This window comes from Salmo salar, chromosome ssa13, assembly GCF_905237065.1.
Source record: "Salmo salar chromosome ssa13, Ssal_v3.1, whole genome shotgun sequence".
Classification (NCBI taxonomy): domain Eukaryota; kingdom Metazoa; phylum Chordata; class Actinopteri; order Salmoniformes; family Salmonidae; genus Salmo; species Salmo salar.
In genome coordinates this window covers 43288773-43303587 of record NC_059454.1, presented here as the reverse complement: position 1 = coordinate 43303587, position 14815 = coordinate 43288773, and positions in this window count along the sequence as shown.

Here is a 14815-nt window from a genome sequence, read left to right as displayed (position 1 = left end):
TTTATCAACCCATGGAGGTCTGGATTTGGAGTCACACTCAAAATTAAAGTGGAAAACCACACTACAGGCTGATCCAACTTTGATGTAATGTCCTTAAAACAAGTCAAAATGAGGCTCAGTAGTGTGTGTGGCCTCCACGTGCCTGTATGACCTCCCTACAACGTCTGGGCATGCTCCTGATGAGGTGGCGGATGGTCTCCTGAGGGATCTCCTCCCAGACCTGGACTAAAGCATCCGCCAACTCCTGGACAGTCTGTGGTGCAACGTGGCTTTGGTGGATGGAGCGAGACATGATGTCCCAGATGTGCTCAATTGGATTCAGGTCTGGGGAACGGGCGGGCCAGTCCATAGCATCAATGCCTTCCTCTTGCAGGAACTGCTGACACACTCCAGCCACATGAGGTCTAGCATTGTCTTGCATTAGGAGGAACGCAGGGCCAACCGCACCAGCATATGGTCTCACAAGGGGTCTGAGGATCTCATCTCGGTACCTAATGGCAGTCAGGCTACCTCTGGCGAGCACATAGAGGGCTGTGCGGCCCCCCAAAGAAATGCCACCCCACACCATGACTGACCCACCGCCAAACCGGTCATGCTGGAGGATGTTGCAGGCAGCAGAACGTTCTCCACGGCGTCTCCAGACTGTCACGTCTGTCACATGTGCTCAGTGTGAACCTGCTTTCATCTGTGAAGAGCACAGGGCGCCAGTGGCGAATTTGCCAATCTTGGTGTTCTCTGGCAAATGCCAAACGTCCTGCACGGTGTTGGGCTGTAAGCACAACCCCCACCTGTGGACGTCGGGCCCTCATACCACCCTCATGGAGTCTGTTTCTGACCGTTTGAGCAGACACATGCACATTTGTGGCCTGCTGGAGGTCATTTTGCAGGGCTCTGGCAGTGCTTCTCCTGCTCCTCCTTGCACAAAGGCGGAGGTAGCGGTCCTGCTGCTGGGTTGTTGCCCTCCTACGGCCTCCTCCACGTCTCCTGATGTACTGGCCTATCTCCTGGTAGCGCCTCCATGCTCTGGACACTACGCTGACAGACACAGCAAACCTTCTTGCCACAGCTCGCATTGATGTGCCATCCTGGATGAGCTGCACTACCTGAGCCACTTGTGTGGGTTGTAGACGCCGTCTCATGCTACCACTAGAGTGAAAGCACCGCCAGCATTCAAAAGTGACCAAAACATCAGCCAGGAAGCATAGGAACTGAGAAGTGGTCTGTGGTCCCCACCTGCAGAACCACTCCTTTATTGGGGGTGTCTTGCTAATTGCCTATAATTTCCACCTGTTGTCCATTCCATTTGCACAACAGCATGTGAAAGTTATTGTCAATCAGTGTTGCTTCCTAAGTGGACAGTTTTATTTCACAGAAGTGTGATTGACTTGGAGTTACATTGTGTTGTTTAAGTGTTCCCTTTATTTTTTTGAGCAGTGTATTTTTGGGGGGATTGTATCATTTCATTTACACAACATGCCTACCACTTTGAAGATGCTAAATATTTTTTATTGTATAACAAACAAGAAATAAAACAAACAAACTGAAAACTTGAGCATGCATAACTATTCACCCCCCCCCCCAAAGTCAATACTTTGTAGAGACACCTATTGCAGCAATAACAGCTGCAAGTCTCTTGGGGTGTGTCTCTATAAGCTTAGCACATCTAGCCACTGGGATTTTTGCCCATTCTTCAAGGCAAAACTGCTCCAGCTCCTTCAAGTTGGATGGGTTCCGCTGGTGTACAGCAATCTTTAAGTCATACCACAGATTCTCAATTGGATTGAGGTCTGGGCTTCGACTAGGCCATTCCAAGACATTTGAATGTTTCCCCTTAAACCACTCCAGTGTTGCTTTAGCAGTATGCTTAGGGTCATTGTCCTGCTGGAAGGTGAACCTCCGTCCCAGTCTCAAATCTCTGGAAGACTGAAACAGGTTTCCCTCAAGAATTTCCCTGTATTTTGCGCCATCCATCATTCCTTCAATTCTGACCAGTTTCCCAGTACCTGCCGATGAAAAACATCCCCACAGCATGATGCTGCCACCACCATGCTTCACTGTGGGGATGGTGTTCTCGGGATGATGAGAGGTGTTGGGTTTGTGCCAGACATAGCGCTGTCCTTTATGGCCAACAAGCGAAATTTTAGTCTCATCTGACCAGAGTACCTTCTTCCATATGTTTGGGGAGTCTCCCACATGCCTTTTGGCGAACACCAAACGTGTTTGCTTCTTTCTTTCTTTAAGCAATAGCTTTTTTCTGGCCACTATTCTGTAAAGTCCAGCTCTGTTTACGGCTTAAAGTGGTCCTATGGACAGATACTCCAATCTCCGCTGTGGAGCTTTGCAGCTCCTTCATGGTTATCTTTGGTCTTGCCTGGTCAGTGAGTTTTGGTGGGCAGCCCTCTCTTGGCGGGTTTGTTGTGGTGCCATATTCTTTCCATTTTTTTATAATGGATTTAATGGTGCTCCGTGGGATGTTCAAAGTTTCTGATATTTTTTTATAACGCAACCCTGATCTGTAATTTTCCACAACTTTGTCCCTGACTTGTTTGGAGAGCTCCTTGGTCTTCATGGTGCTGCTTGCTTGGTGGTACCCCTTGCTTAGTGGTGTTGCAAACCCTGGGGCATTTCAGAATAGGTGTATATATACTGAGACCATGTGACAGATCATGTGACACTTAGATTGCACACAGGTGGACTTTATTTAACTAATTATGTGACTTCTGAAGGTAATTGGTTGCACCATATCAAAATTTAGGGGCTTCATATCAAAGGGGGTGAATACATATGCATGTACCACTGTTCCGTTTTGTGTTTTTTATAATTTTTTGAAACAAGTATTTTTTTCATTTCACTTCACCAATTTGGACTATTTTGTGTATGTCCATTACATGAAATCCAAATAAAAATCAATTTAAATTACAGGTTGTAATGCAACAAAATAGGAAAAACGCCAAGGGGGTTGAATACTTTTGCAAGGAACTGTATAGGGAATAGGATGCCATTTGAGGGAGATTGTTTACCCCATCTGCAAATTCAATCCACACACTGTAAATTTACTCCCTCCTGAATGCAGCACACTCTACATCACACACTAAACACAGCACACACAGCCAGCCCCTCCCACAACCATCACATTGTAGAAGCTGATTCATGTTGCTCTGATTTATCTTGATCATGTCATGTATAAGACATGTATGCATATGCATACAATGTAGGAGATTATGAAATCATGCATATGTAATCAGAACCATACAGCCAGTACAATGTGAATGTATAGGATTTACAATGACGGCACAGGTATCAGTATCTCTCTCTCTCTCTCTCTCGCTCTCTCTCTCTCTCGCTCTCCACAACAAAGATATCTATAATTTTCTGCTCATCTGTGTTCCATCCATTTTTCATGCTTGAATTACTGTCTCTCTGGTTTTTCCTGTTCTTTCCCCTCCTGTTTACAATGGAATAGTTGCAGAAGGAGACAGATGGGGGGATTGCAAGTGTGGAAAAATAGTGGAAAAAAAGCAAATTGTGGAGGGAGACATTGAAGTTCCAACAATTGAGCTTGAATTTCACACGTAAAACCATATATTCACTGCAATTCATGAATTGCAGTTTCACATGTGAAATTGGTGGTTTCACATGTTAATAACAACTTTTCCATGTGAAAATCAGATATGCAGTTATCCATGTGAAAAACATTGCAAGTTCACATTTCAAAATCAATCACGTGAAATTTAACATTTGCAAATGTCGTTTTTTACATGTGATTGTTTTTCACATGTAATCTTGCATTTGAAAGTGAAAATCTAATTTGCAGTTTCATATTTAAGAAAATTCCAACTGTGAAAATCTCACTTTCAGATGTGGAATTTCTATATTCACATGTGGGGTTGAAATGTAAGTAAGCATTTCACATGTGAAACCACCACAGCCAGCCCCTCCCACAACCATCACATTGTAGAAGCTGATTAATGTTGGTCTGATTTATCTTGATCATGTCATGTATAAGACACCTGTTGTATTCGGCGCACATGGCAAATAAACTTTGATTTATTATTCTCCTCAAATGTGAAAAGATGGTGTTAACATGTTGCAGTAGTTTCACATTTTAATGTCACATTGTCACGACTTCTGCCGAAGTCAATGCCCCTCCTTGCTCTGGTGGTGCCCGGCGGTCGACGTCACCGGTCTTCTAGCCATCATTGATCAGTTTTTCATTTTCCATTGGTTTTGAATTTTCTTCCTACACACCTGGTTCCAATCCCATTCATTACATGTTGGGTATTTAACCCTCTGTTTCCCCTCATGTCCTTGTCAGTGATTGTTTGTGTGTTATGTACGAGTGTAATTTTTTATCGGTGTGCGACGGGTTATTTTTACCCATGTTATTTTTGTTCTTTGGTTTTGGAGTTTGTTTTTTGTTAATTAAAATACTCCAGTTTAACCAAGTTGGTTTCTCATGCGCCTGACTTCCCTGCCACCTACAAACACGACTATGACACACATGCACAAGTACAGTGAAATGCAGGGGCGCAACTTTGGCTTTAGAAGTGGGGTATGTATAGGGGTAAGGTGACTAGGCATCAGGATATACAGTGCATTCGGAAAGAATTCAGACCCCTTCCCTGTTTCCACATTTTGTTACATTACAGCCTAAAAAGGATGAAATAAAAACAAATCCTCATCGATCTACACACAATACCAAATGATGACAAAGTGAAAACAGTTTTTTTGAAATTCTTGCAAATGTATTAAAAATAAAAAACTGAAATACCTTATTTATATAACTATATTTAGACCCTTTGCTATGAGACTCGAAATTGAGCTCAGCTGCATCTTGTTTCCATTGATCATCCTTGAGATGTTTCTACAACTTGATTGAAGTCCACCTGTGGTAAATTCAATTGATTGGACATGATTTGGAAAGGCACACACCTTTCTATATAATGTCCCGCAGTTGACAGTGCATGTCAGAGCAAAAACCAAGCCACGAGGTCAAAGGAATTGTCCTTAGCCTGTTGGGGCTAGGGGGCAGTATTTTCACGGCTGGATAAAAAAAACGTACCCGATTTAATCTGGTTACTAATCCTACCCAGTAACTAGAATATGCATATACTTATTATATATGGATAGAAAACACCCTAAAGTTTCTAAAACTGTTTGAATGGTGTCTGTGAGTATAACAGAACTCATTTGGCAGGCAAAACCCTGAGACATTTTCTGACAGGAAGTGGATACCTGATGTGTTGAATTACATTTAAGCCTATGCCATTGAAACACACAGGGGTTGATTAATGTTTTGGCACTTCCTATTGCTTCCACTAGATGTCACCAGCCTTTACAAAGTGTTTTAAGTCTTTTACTGTGAGATCTGACCGAACAAGAGCCTTGGAACGGTGATGGCCGATTAGACTCTGGCGCGCGAGTTCATGTTGGGTACCCTAGTTCCAATACGTTATAAAAGAGAATGCATTCGTCCACCTTGAATATTATTCATGTTCTGGTTAAAAAAGGCACTAATGATTTATGCTATACAACGTTTGACATGTTTGAACGAACGTAAATATATTTTTTCCCCTCGTTCATGACGAGAAGTCCGGCTGGCTTAGATCATGTGCTAACAACACGGAGCTTTTTGGACATAAATGATGAGCTTTTTTGAACAAAACTACATTCGTTATGGACCTGGAATTCCTGGAAGTGACATCTGATGAAGAGAATCAAAGGTAATGGATTATTTACATAGTATTTTCGATTTTAGATCTCTCCAACATGGCCGTTTGTCTGTATAGCAAAGCGTATTTTTCTGGGCGCAGTGCTCAGATTATTGCAAAGTGTGATTTCCCAGTAAGGTTATTTTTAAATCTGGCAAGTTGATTGCGTTCAAGAGATGTAAATCTATAATTCTTTAAATGACAATATAATATTTTACCAATGTTTTCTAATTTTAATTATTTAATTTGTGGTGCTGACTTGACTGCCGGTTATTGGAGGGAAACGATTTCCTGAACATCAACGCCATAGTAAACCGCTGTTTTTGGATATAAATATGAACTTGATAGAACTAAAAATGCATGTATTGTCTAACATAATGTCCTAGGAGTGTCATCTGATGGAGATTGTTAAAGGTTAGTGCATCATTTTAGCTGGTTTTATGGTTTTGGTGACGCCTGTCTTTGAATTGACAAAACATTACACACAGCTATTGTCAATGTACTCTCCTAACATAATCTAACTTTATGCTTTCGCCGTAAAACCTTTTTGAAATCGGACAACGTGGTTAGATTAAGGAGATGTTTATCTTTCAAAGGGTGTAAGATAGTTGTATGTTTGAAAATTAACAACATTTATTTGGTTTCAAATTTGCCGCTCTTGAAATGCACCTGCTGTTGATAGGGTGCACCACGGGTGGCACGCTAGCGTCCCACATAGCCCCAAGAAGTTAGAGCCCCGAGACAGGATTGTGTCGAGGCACAGACCTGGGGAAGGGTACTAAACATTTCTGCAGCATTGAATGTCCCAAGAACACAGTGGCCTCCATCATTCTTAAATGGAAGAAGTTTGAAACCACCAAGACTCTTCCTAGAGCTGGCCGCCCGGCCAAACTCAGCAAGTGGGGAGACGGGCTTGGGTCTGGGAGGTGACCAGAACCCAATAGTCACTCTGACAGAGCTCCAGAGTTCCTCTGTGGAGATGGGAGAACCTTCCATAAGGACAATCATCTCTGCAGCACTCCACCAATCAGGCCTTTATGGAGAGAGGCTAGATGGAAGCCACTCCTCAGTAAAAGGCACATAACAGCCCGCTTAGAGTTTGACAAAAGGCACGTAAAGGACTCTCAGACCATGAGAAACAAGATTCTCTGGTCTGATGAAACCAAGATTGAACTCTTTGGCCTGAACGTCAAGCATCACGTCTGGAGGAAACCTGGCATAATCCCTACGGTCAAGCATGGTGGTGGCAGCATCATGCTGTGAGTCTAACGATTTTCCAGGCCTTCCTTTCACACTGCCTGATATTGAGGTCCTAGATGGCAGGGAGCTCGGCCACAGTGATGTACTGGGCTGTCCATACCACCCTCTGTAGCACCATGCAATTGAAGGTGGTGCTGTTGCCATACAAAGCGGTGATGCAGCCAGTCAAGATGCTCTCAATGGTGCAGCTATATAACCTTTTGAGGATTTGAGGGCCAATGCCAAACCTTTTCAATTCTCCTGAGGGGGAAGAGGCGTTGTCATGCCTTCTTCACGACTGTGCGTGTGTGTGTGGCCCATTTGAAGTCATTAGTGATTTGGACACAAAGGAACTTGAAGCTCTCGACCCGCTCTACTGCAGCCCAGACGATGTGGATGGGGGCGTGCTCGATCCCTCCATTTCCTGTAGTCCATGATCAGCTCCTTGATCTAACTGACGTTGAGGGAGAGGTTGTTGTCCTGGCACCACACTGCAAGTTCACTGACATCCTCCCTGTAGGCTATCTCATCGTCACTGATGATCAGGCCTGCTACAGTTGTGCCGTCAGCAAACCTAATGATGGTGTTGTGGGTGAACAGGGAGTACAGGAGGGGACTAAGCAGGGTCAGCATGGCAGATGTTTTGTTGCCTACTCTCACCACCTGGGGGTGGCCCGTCAGGAAGTCCAGGATCCAGTTGCAGAGGGAGGTGTTCAGTCCCAGAGTCCTGAGCTTAGTGATGAGCTTGGAGGGCACTATGGTGTTGAATGATGAGCTACAGTAAATTAAAAACAAAAAAGTATGTTTTAAGTGAGAATAGGCATTGGTCTGAAGCTGAAAAATAAAGGAAATTCACTAGCACCACAATGCTTATTCTACCCATGCTCTACCAAGGTTTTCCAGCATACAGATTTGACCTACTACAATATGTCACGACTTCCACCGAAGTCGGCTCCTCTCCTTGTTCGGGCGGCGTTCGGCGGTCGACGTCACCGGCTTTCTAGCCATCGCCGCTCCATTTTTCATGTATCCATTTGTTTTGTCTTGTTTCCTGCACACCTGGTTTTCATTCCCCAATCAATCTACATGTATTTATTCTTCTGTTCCCCCTCATGATTTTGTGTAAGATTGTTTGTGGGATATGTGTTTTTGTACGCACTAGACTTGCGTGCGTTTTCTCTCGTGTTATTTCACAAAGTCTGTTTGTATACATTTGATGGTTGTGACTGTTTTTGCGCTTTTTACACTTTGCCTTGTTGGTTGGAGGTTTTTTGGACGCAGCTGTGTCCGTCTGTATATTCTCTCCTGCCAAAATAAAGTGTGTGCCTGTTCACAATTCTCTGCTCTCCTGCACCTGACTTCAGCACAAGTACGCACACGCCTGACAGAATCTTACACCCACCATGGAGCCAGCAGGAGCAGGTACCCCGGTCAGAGGAGTCGAGGAGCGCGTCCAGGAACACTCGGCAATGCTACATCATCTCGGTGCCATGATGGATCGCGTTGTCCAGACCATGGACCGCTGGGAGAGACAGGAAGTCAGCGCAACCGAGGTTACCTCTACCCGTCCCGTCCGGATCCAGCTCCAGTGGGATGCGTCTCTCCCTTCCCAGGGAGTATGATGGGACGGCCGCACAGTGCAAAGGGTGCCTCTTACAACTGGACCTATACCTGGCCACCATTCACCCAGCTCCCTCAGGAAGGGAGAGAGTGTCCGCCCTCGTCTCATGCCTCTCGGGGAGAGCTCTGGAGTGGGAAACGCCGTGTGGGGAGAGGAAGACACGGCGTTGGACCACTTCGAGGACTTTGAGGGGAACGACTCTTCAATTTGAGGCAGGGGACGAGGAGCGCACAGGAGTTCGCACTGGAGTTCCGGCCCTTGGCCGCCGCAGCAGGATGGAACGACAGGGCCCTCATCGACCACTATCGATGCAGCCTGCGTGAGGACGTCCGACGGGAGTTGGCCTGCAGGGATGTCACCATCACCTTTGACCAACTGGTGGATCTGTCCATCCGGTTGGATAACCTGCTGGTCACCCGTGGACGTCCTGAGGGGGCTCTGTCGGTTCCATCTCCCAGCACTCCCGCTCCGGTGCCCATGGAGTTGGGAGGGGCTGCACGTAGGGAGGCTGGAGGAGGGGCCTTCACGTGCACCATCTGTGGCCGCAGAGTGCACACTGCCGGTCGGTGCCGGGTTGGTCCCTCTGGGAGTTGAGGCAGCAGGCAGGCCACTCTGGCGTCACCCCAGGTGAGTCTGCACCACTCTCATCCAGAGCCCTCTGTTGTCTACCTGTTTGTACCTGTTTGTTTCCCTGAGTTTTCCCCGCATTCCCAGCATTAGACGCTCGGCGATTCAGGCGCAGCTGGGAATTTTATCGACAGAGCGTTAGCTCTTAGTTTAGGGATCCCCATTATTCCTGTGGTTAGACCTTTCCCGGTTCACGCTCTGGATAGTCGACCATTAGGGTCCGGGCTAATCAGGGAAGCCACCATCTCCCTGGCCATGGAGACGCAGGGGGGTCACGAGGAGAGAATCAGTCTCTTTCTCATTGACTCTCCTGCGTTTCCCGTGGTACTAGGCCTTCCCTGGTTGGCTTGTCATAACCCCACCATTTCCTGGCAACAGAGGGCTCTCACGGGGTGGTCGCGAGAGTGCTAGGGGATGTGTGTAGGGATTTCCATTGGTGCTACCACAGTGGAAAGTCCAGACCAGGTCTCCACCTTGCGCATTCTCCCAGAATATGCCGATTTGGCTCTTGCCTTCTGTTAAAAGAAGGTGACTCAATTACCAACCCATCGACGAGGGGATTGTGCGATAAATCTCCTGGTAGACGCTGCACTTCCCAGGAGTCACGTGTATCCCGTCGCAGGCGGAGACGGTGGCTATGGAGGCATATGTCTCTGATTCCCTGCGTCAGGGGTAGATTCGGTCCTCCATTTCACCCGCCTCCTCGAGTTTCTTTTTTGTGAAGGATGGAGGTCTGCGCCCATGCATTGACTATAGTGGTCTCAATCAAATCACGGTAATGTACAGTTACCCGCTACCTCTTATCGCCACGGCGATTGAGTCAATGCACAGGGCACGCTTCTACACTAACCTCCTCATGCCGTACGGTTGATGAATGCTCCATCAGTCTTCCAATCCTTCGTAGATTAGATTTTCAGGGACCTGCACGGGCAGGGTGTAGTGGTGTATATCGATGACATTCTGATATACTCCGCTACACGCGCCAAGCATGTGTCCTTGGTGCGCAAGGTACTTGGACAACTGTTGGAGCATGACCTGTACGTCAAGGCTGAGAAATGCCTGTTCTTTCAGCAGGCTGTCTCCTTCCTAGGGTATCGCATTTCCACATCAGGGGTGGAGATGGAGAGTGACCGCATTGCAGCTGTGCGTAATTGGCCCGACTCCCACCACGGTAAAGGAGGTGCAGCGATTTTTAAGGTTTGCCAATTACTACCGGAGATTTATCCAGGGTTTTGGCCAGGTGGCTGCTCCCATTACCTCACTGCTGAAGGGGGGTCCTGTACATCTGCAGTGGTCGGTTGAGGCGGACAGGGCTTTTGGGCACCTAAGAGCTATGTTTACCTTGGCTCCCGTGCTGGCCCATCTGGATCCCTCTTTGGCATTCATAGTGGAGGTGGACGCGTCCGAGGCTGGGATCGGAGCCATGCTCTCTCAGCGCTCGGGCACGCCACCGAAGCTCCGCCCCTGTTCTTTGTTCTCGAAGAAGCTCAGCTCAACGGAGCGGAACTATGATGTGGGGGACCGGGAGCTGTTGGCTGTGGTTAAGGCTTTGAAGGCGTGGAGACATTGGCTTGAGGGGGCTAAACACCCTTTCCTCATCTGGACTGACCACCGCAACCTGGAGTACATCTGGGCAGCTAGGAGACTGAAACCTCATCAGGCAAGGTGGGCCATGTTCTTTACTCGTTTTGTGTTTATCCTGTCCTACAGACCAGGTTCCCAGAATGTGAAAGCAAATGCACTGTCCCGGCTGTATGACACAGAGGAGCAGCCCATGGATCAGACTCCCATTCTCCCGGCCTCCTGCCTGGTAGCGCCGGTCATGTGGGAGCTGGACGCGGACATTGAGCAGGCGTTGCGTACAGAGCCCGCTCCACTCCAGTGTCCCGTCGGGCGTCAGTACGTTCCGTCTGCTGTCCGTGACCGGTTGATCTATTGGGCCCACACATCACCCCCCTCTGGTCATCCGGGGATCGGTCGGACGGTGCGCAGTCTGACTGGGAAGTACTGGTGGCCCACCTTGGCTCGGGACGTGAGGGTTTATGTTTCCTCCTGCTTGGTGTGCGCCCAGTGTAAGGCTCCTAGACACCTGCCCAGAGGTAAGCTACATCCCTTACCCGTTCCACAACGGCCTTGGTCACACCTGTCGGTGGATTTTCTAACAAATCTTCCTCCCTCACAGGGAAACACCACAATCCTGGTCGTTGTGGATCGTTTCTCTAAGTCCTGTCGTCTCCTCCCTCTGCCCGGTTTCCCTATGGCCCTACATATTGCGGAGGCCTTGTTTACACACGTCTTCCGGCACTACGGGGTGCCTGAGGATATAGTGTCTGATCGAGGTCCCCAGTTCACTTCGAGAGTCTGGAGGGCGTTCATGGAACGTCTGGGGGTCTCGATCAGTCTTACCTCGGGTTTCCACCCAGAGAGTAATGGGCAAGTGGAAAGAGTGAACCAGGATGTGGGCAGGTTTCTCTGGTCCTATTGCCAGGACCGGCCGGGGGAGTGGGCGACGTTCCTGCCCTGGGCAGAGATGGCGCAGAACTCGCTCCGCCACTCCTCCACTAACCTCTCCCCCTTTCAGTGTGTATTGGGGTACTGTGACTGTTTTTGCGCTTTTTACACTTTGCCTTGTTGGTTGAAGGTTTTTTGGACGCATCTGTGTCCGTCTGTATATTCTCTCCTGTCGAAATAAAGTGTGCGCCTGTTCACAATTCTCTGCTCTCCTGCACCTGACTTCAGCACAAGTACGCACACGCCTGACACAGTAGCTATGTTGGTATTGTACTTTTGGATTCTTCACACACCACAGTAAGACATTATCCCATTACGCTACCTTTTAATGCTTTTTTTAAATGAAATGAATGCAAGCTTTTATTTTATACTTATAAGACCATCAGGCTTGATTGATCTATTTCATATTGTAGTAATGTGGTGCATTCCTGTATTTACTTAAACCTTTATCTTAGCAAAACGTGTAATAGAAAAATGTTATATCAGTAGATGCCAAACATAACAACATGTTGGACACAGCAGCTCAGATAGATAGAGCCTGTCTGCATTCCTGATTTCTGTCACTGTTAGCTTACCTGTGTAATATTGACAAAAGCTCAGAACCACTTCTGTTTCAAACATGGTCCTGTTTTATCAATTGCTGTCCTGATCAATGGACAGTTCTTTATCTCTGTCAAAATAATGTGTAGCTTAAAGTTATGTTTGTCCTTGTATTTCCTTTTGCAATAAATACACATTTACAATAGGCCTATATCTAAAAATACATACAGCCATATTATACATGAGAAACCCAGCAGCATTGCAGTTCTTGACACACTCAAACTGGTGCACCTGGCACCTACTACCATACCCCTTTCAAAGGCACTTAAATCTTTTGTCTTGTCCATTCACCCTCTGAATTGCACGTATACACAGTCCATATCTCATATCTCAAAATCCTTATTTAAACTGTCTACGCCCCTTCATCTACACTGATTGAAGTAGATTTAACAAGTGACATCAATAAGGGATCATAGCTTTCACCTGTATTTACCTGGTCACTCTATGTCGTGGAAAGAGCAGGTGTTAATGTTTTGTATACTCAGTGTACATACCGTTTACAGGACAACAGGACAATGTATAGTCCATTACCCCTCTGAAGAGCATGAATTAGGTCAAAGCTGTGTGCTGGAAAACCTTGGTGGAGCACGGGTGGAATAGGTATTGTGGTGATCGTGATTTTCCTTTCTTTTTTGGCTTCAGACCAATGACTATTCTCACTTAAAACATATTTTTTTGTTTTTAATTTCCATGGTTTTTACACCGGAAGGATGATTATGCAACATTATCATACATTATATTATAATACAGCAACAGCTTTTGAACCCTCACAATGTCATGCGTTGATTGATAAAATCCCAGCTCATAATCCTACTGATCATTGGCGAGAGCAAGGAAACAAATACTGACGCAAATGCTTACTACGCAGTTATACAATGTAGCTGGCTAGATGACTACAGGAGTGTGAAATATGGATGAGCTGTTCTCAGCGGAAGGGTTCTGAAATATTCTCTCTCGCCAAGGCGAGGTGTGACCGTGATATATCATAGTCATCCACCTCCGTGGAAACAATTTAGGACACACAAAGGGGACAGCCCTGGTCCGTCAGATGAGAGTTAATTTGAAGGTAGTGATCCAAATGTTCCCCTGGACAACGGTGGTCACACAGTGGAGGAGTTGGATGTTCCAGTGGGAGGAGGACGCCAACAAGCGCATTGAGATGGCCCGGCGCTCTGCCAACCAGCTGGCGTTTGCATTTCTCTGTGACAGGCGCATGCCATAAATCTGCTACTCTGCCATAAATCACTGTATCCCTGGGCAGTACAGTAGGGCAGGGTTTCCCAAACTCAGTCCTGGGCCCCCCCGGTTGCACGGTAATAAAATAAACGTGCAGCCAGGCAGGGCCCCAGGACATCCACTCAGGCGGGCCCCAGGACATCCATTGAGGCGGGCCCCAAGGACATCCACCCAGGCAGGGCCCCAGGACATTCATTGAGGTGGCGCACCAGGACATCCACCCAGGCAGGGCCCCAATACAACAATCGAGGCAGGCCACAGGACATCCATCGAGCCAGGCCCCAGGACATCCATCGAGGTGGGCCCCAGAACATCCATTGAGGCGCGGCCCCAGGACATCCATCGAGCACAATATGTCCAAATTCCACATGTCTTTGCTATTTACGAGACGTGACAGATAAACGCTTCCTCAGATGTTCCATACTGCTGCCAGCTCCTACCTTCAGGTCCAGGTACTGTTCCTTTCTCCATACATCTCACTCCCTACCTCTGTGTGTGTGTGTTAGTGGTGCGCGTGTCAGGTGTTCGTTCACCCGTACCCACCCACAATTGCTAATAACCCATCCGCAACCGCCAGACTATATGTGATACAGTAAAAATCTGAGGCCCGCACCTGACCCTAACCCACTAATATAGAAAATGCGATTTTCTTTTACTAATTAAGATATGTTTCTGCTTATAATTTCCAACCTTTTGGTAGGCTATTTCAAGAGCTTGGGATGATAAGGTTCTATCTGCATTTTTGTCCAAATGAAGTTACTGACATCAGCCTTGTTCAGTTCAATGGTCTGTACCTATATGGCATTCTAAATACCCCCATTTTGATCAATTCAAAATAATAAAAGTAAATAGCTAACGCCATTCTAACCATTTCCAAATGACATCATTTGTAAGGAAATAAAAAACTGTGGAAATGACATGTTTCTGATCATATTTCAGTTCAGCTTGGATGTATATTGTATGTGGTTGATATACACTGCTCAAAAAAATAAAGGGAACACTTAACCTGTTGGGTCTAGGGGGCAGCATTTGCACGTCTGGATAAAAAAAATGTACCCGATTTAATCTGGTTACTAATCCTACCCAGTAACTAGAATATGCATATACTTATTATATATGGATAGAAAACACTCTAAAGTTTCTAAAACTGTTTGAATGGTGTCTGTGAGTATAACAGAACTCATTTGGCAGGCAAAACCCTGAGACATTTTCTGACAGGAAGTGGATACCTGATGTGTTGTATTGACTTTAAACCTATCCCATTGAAAAA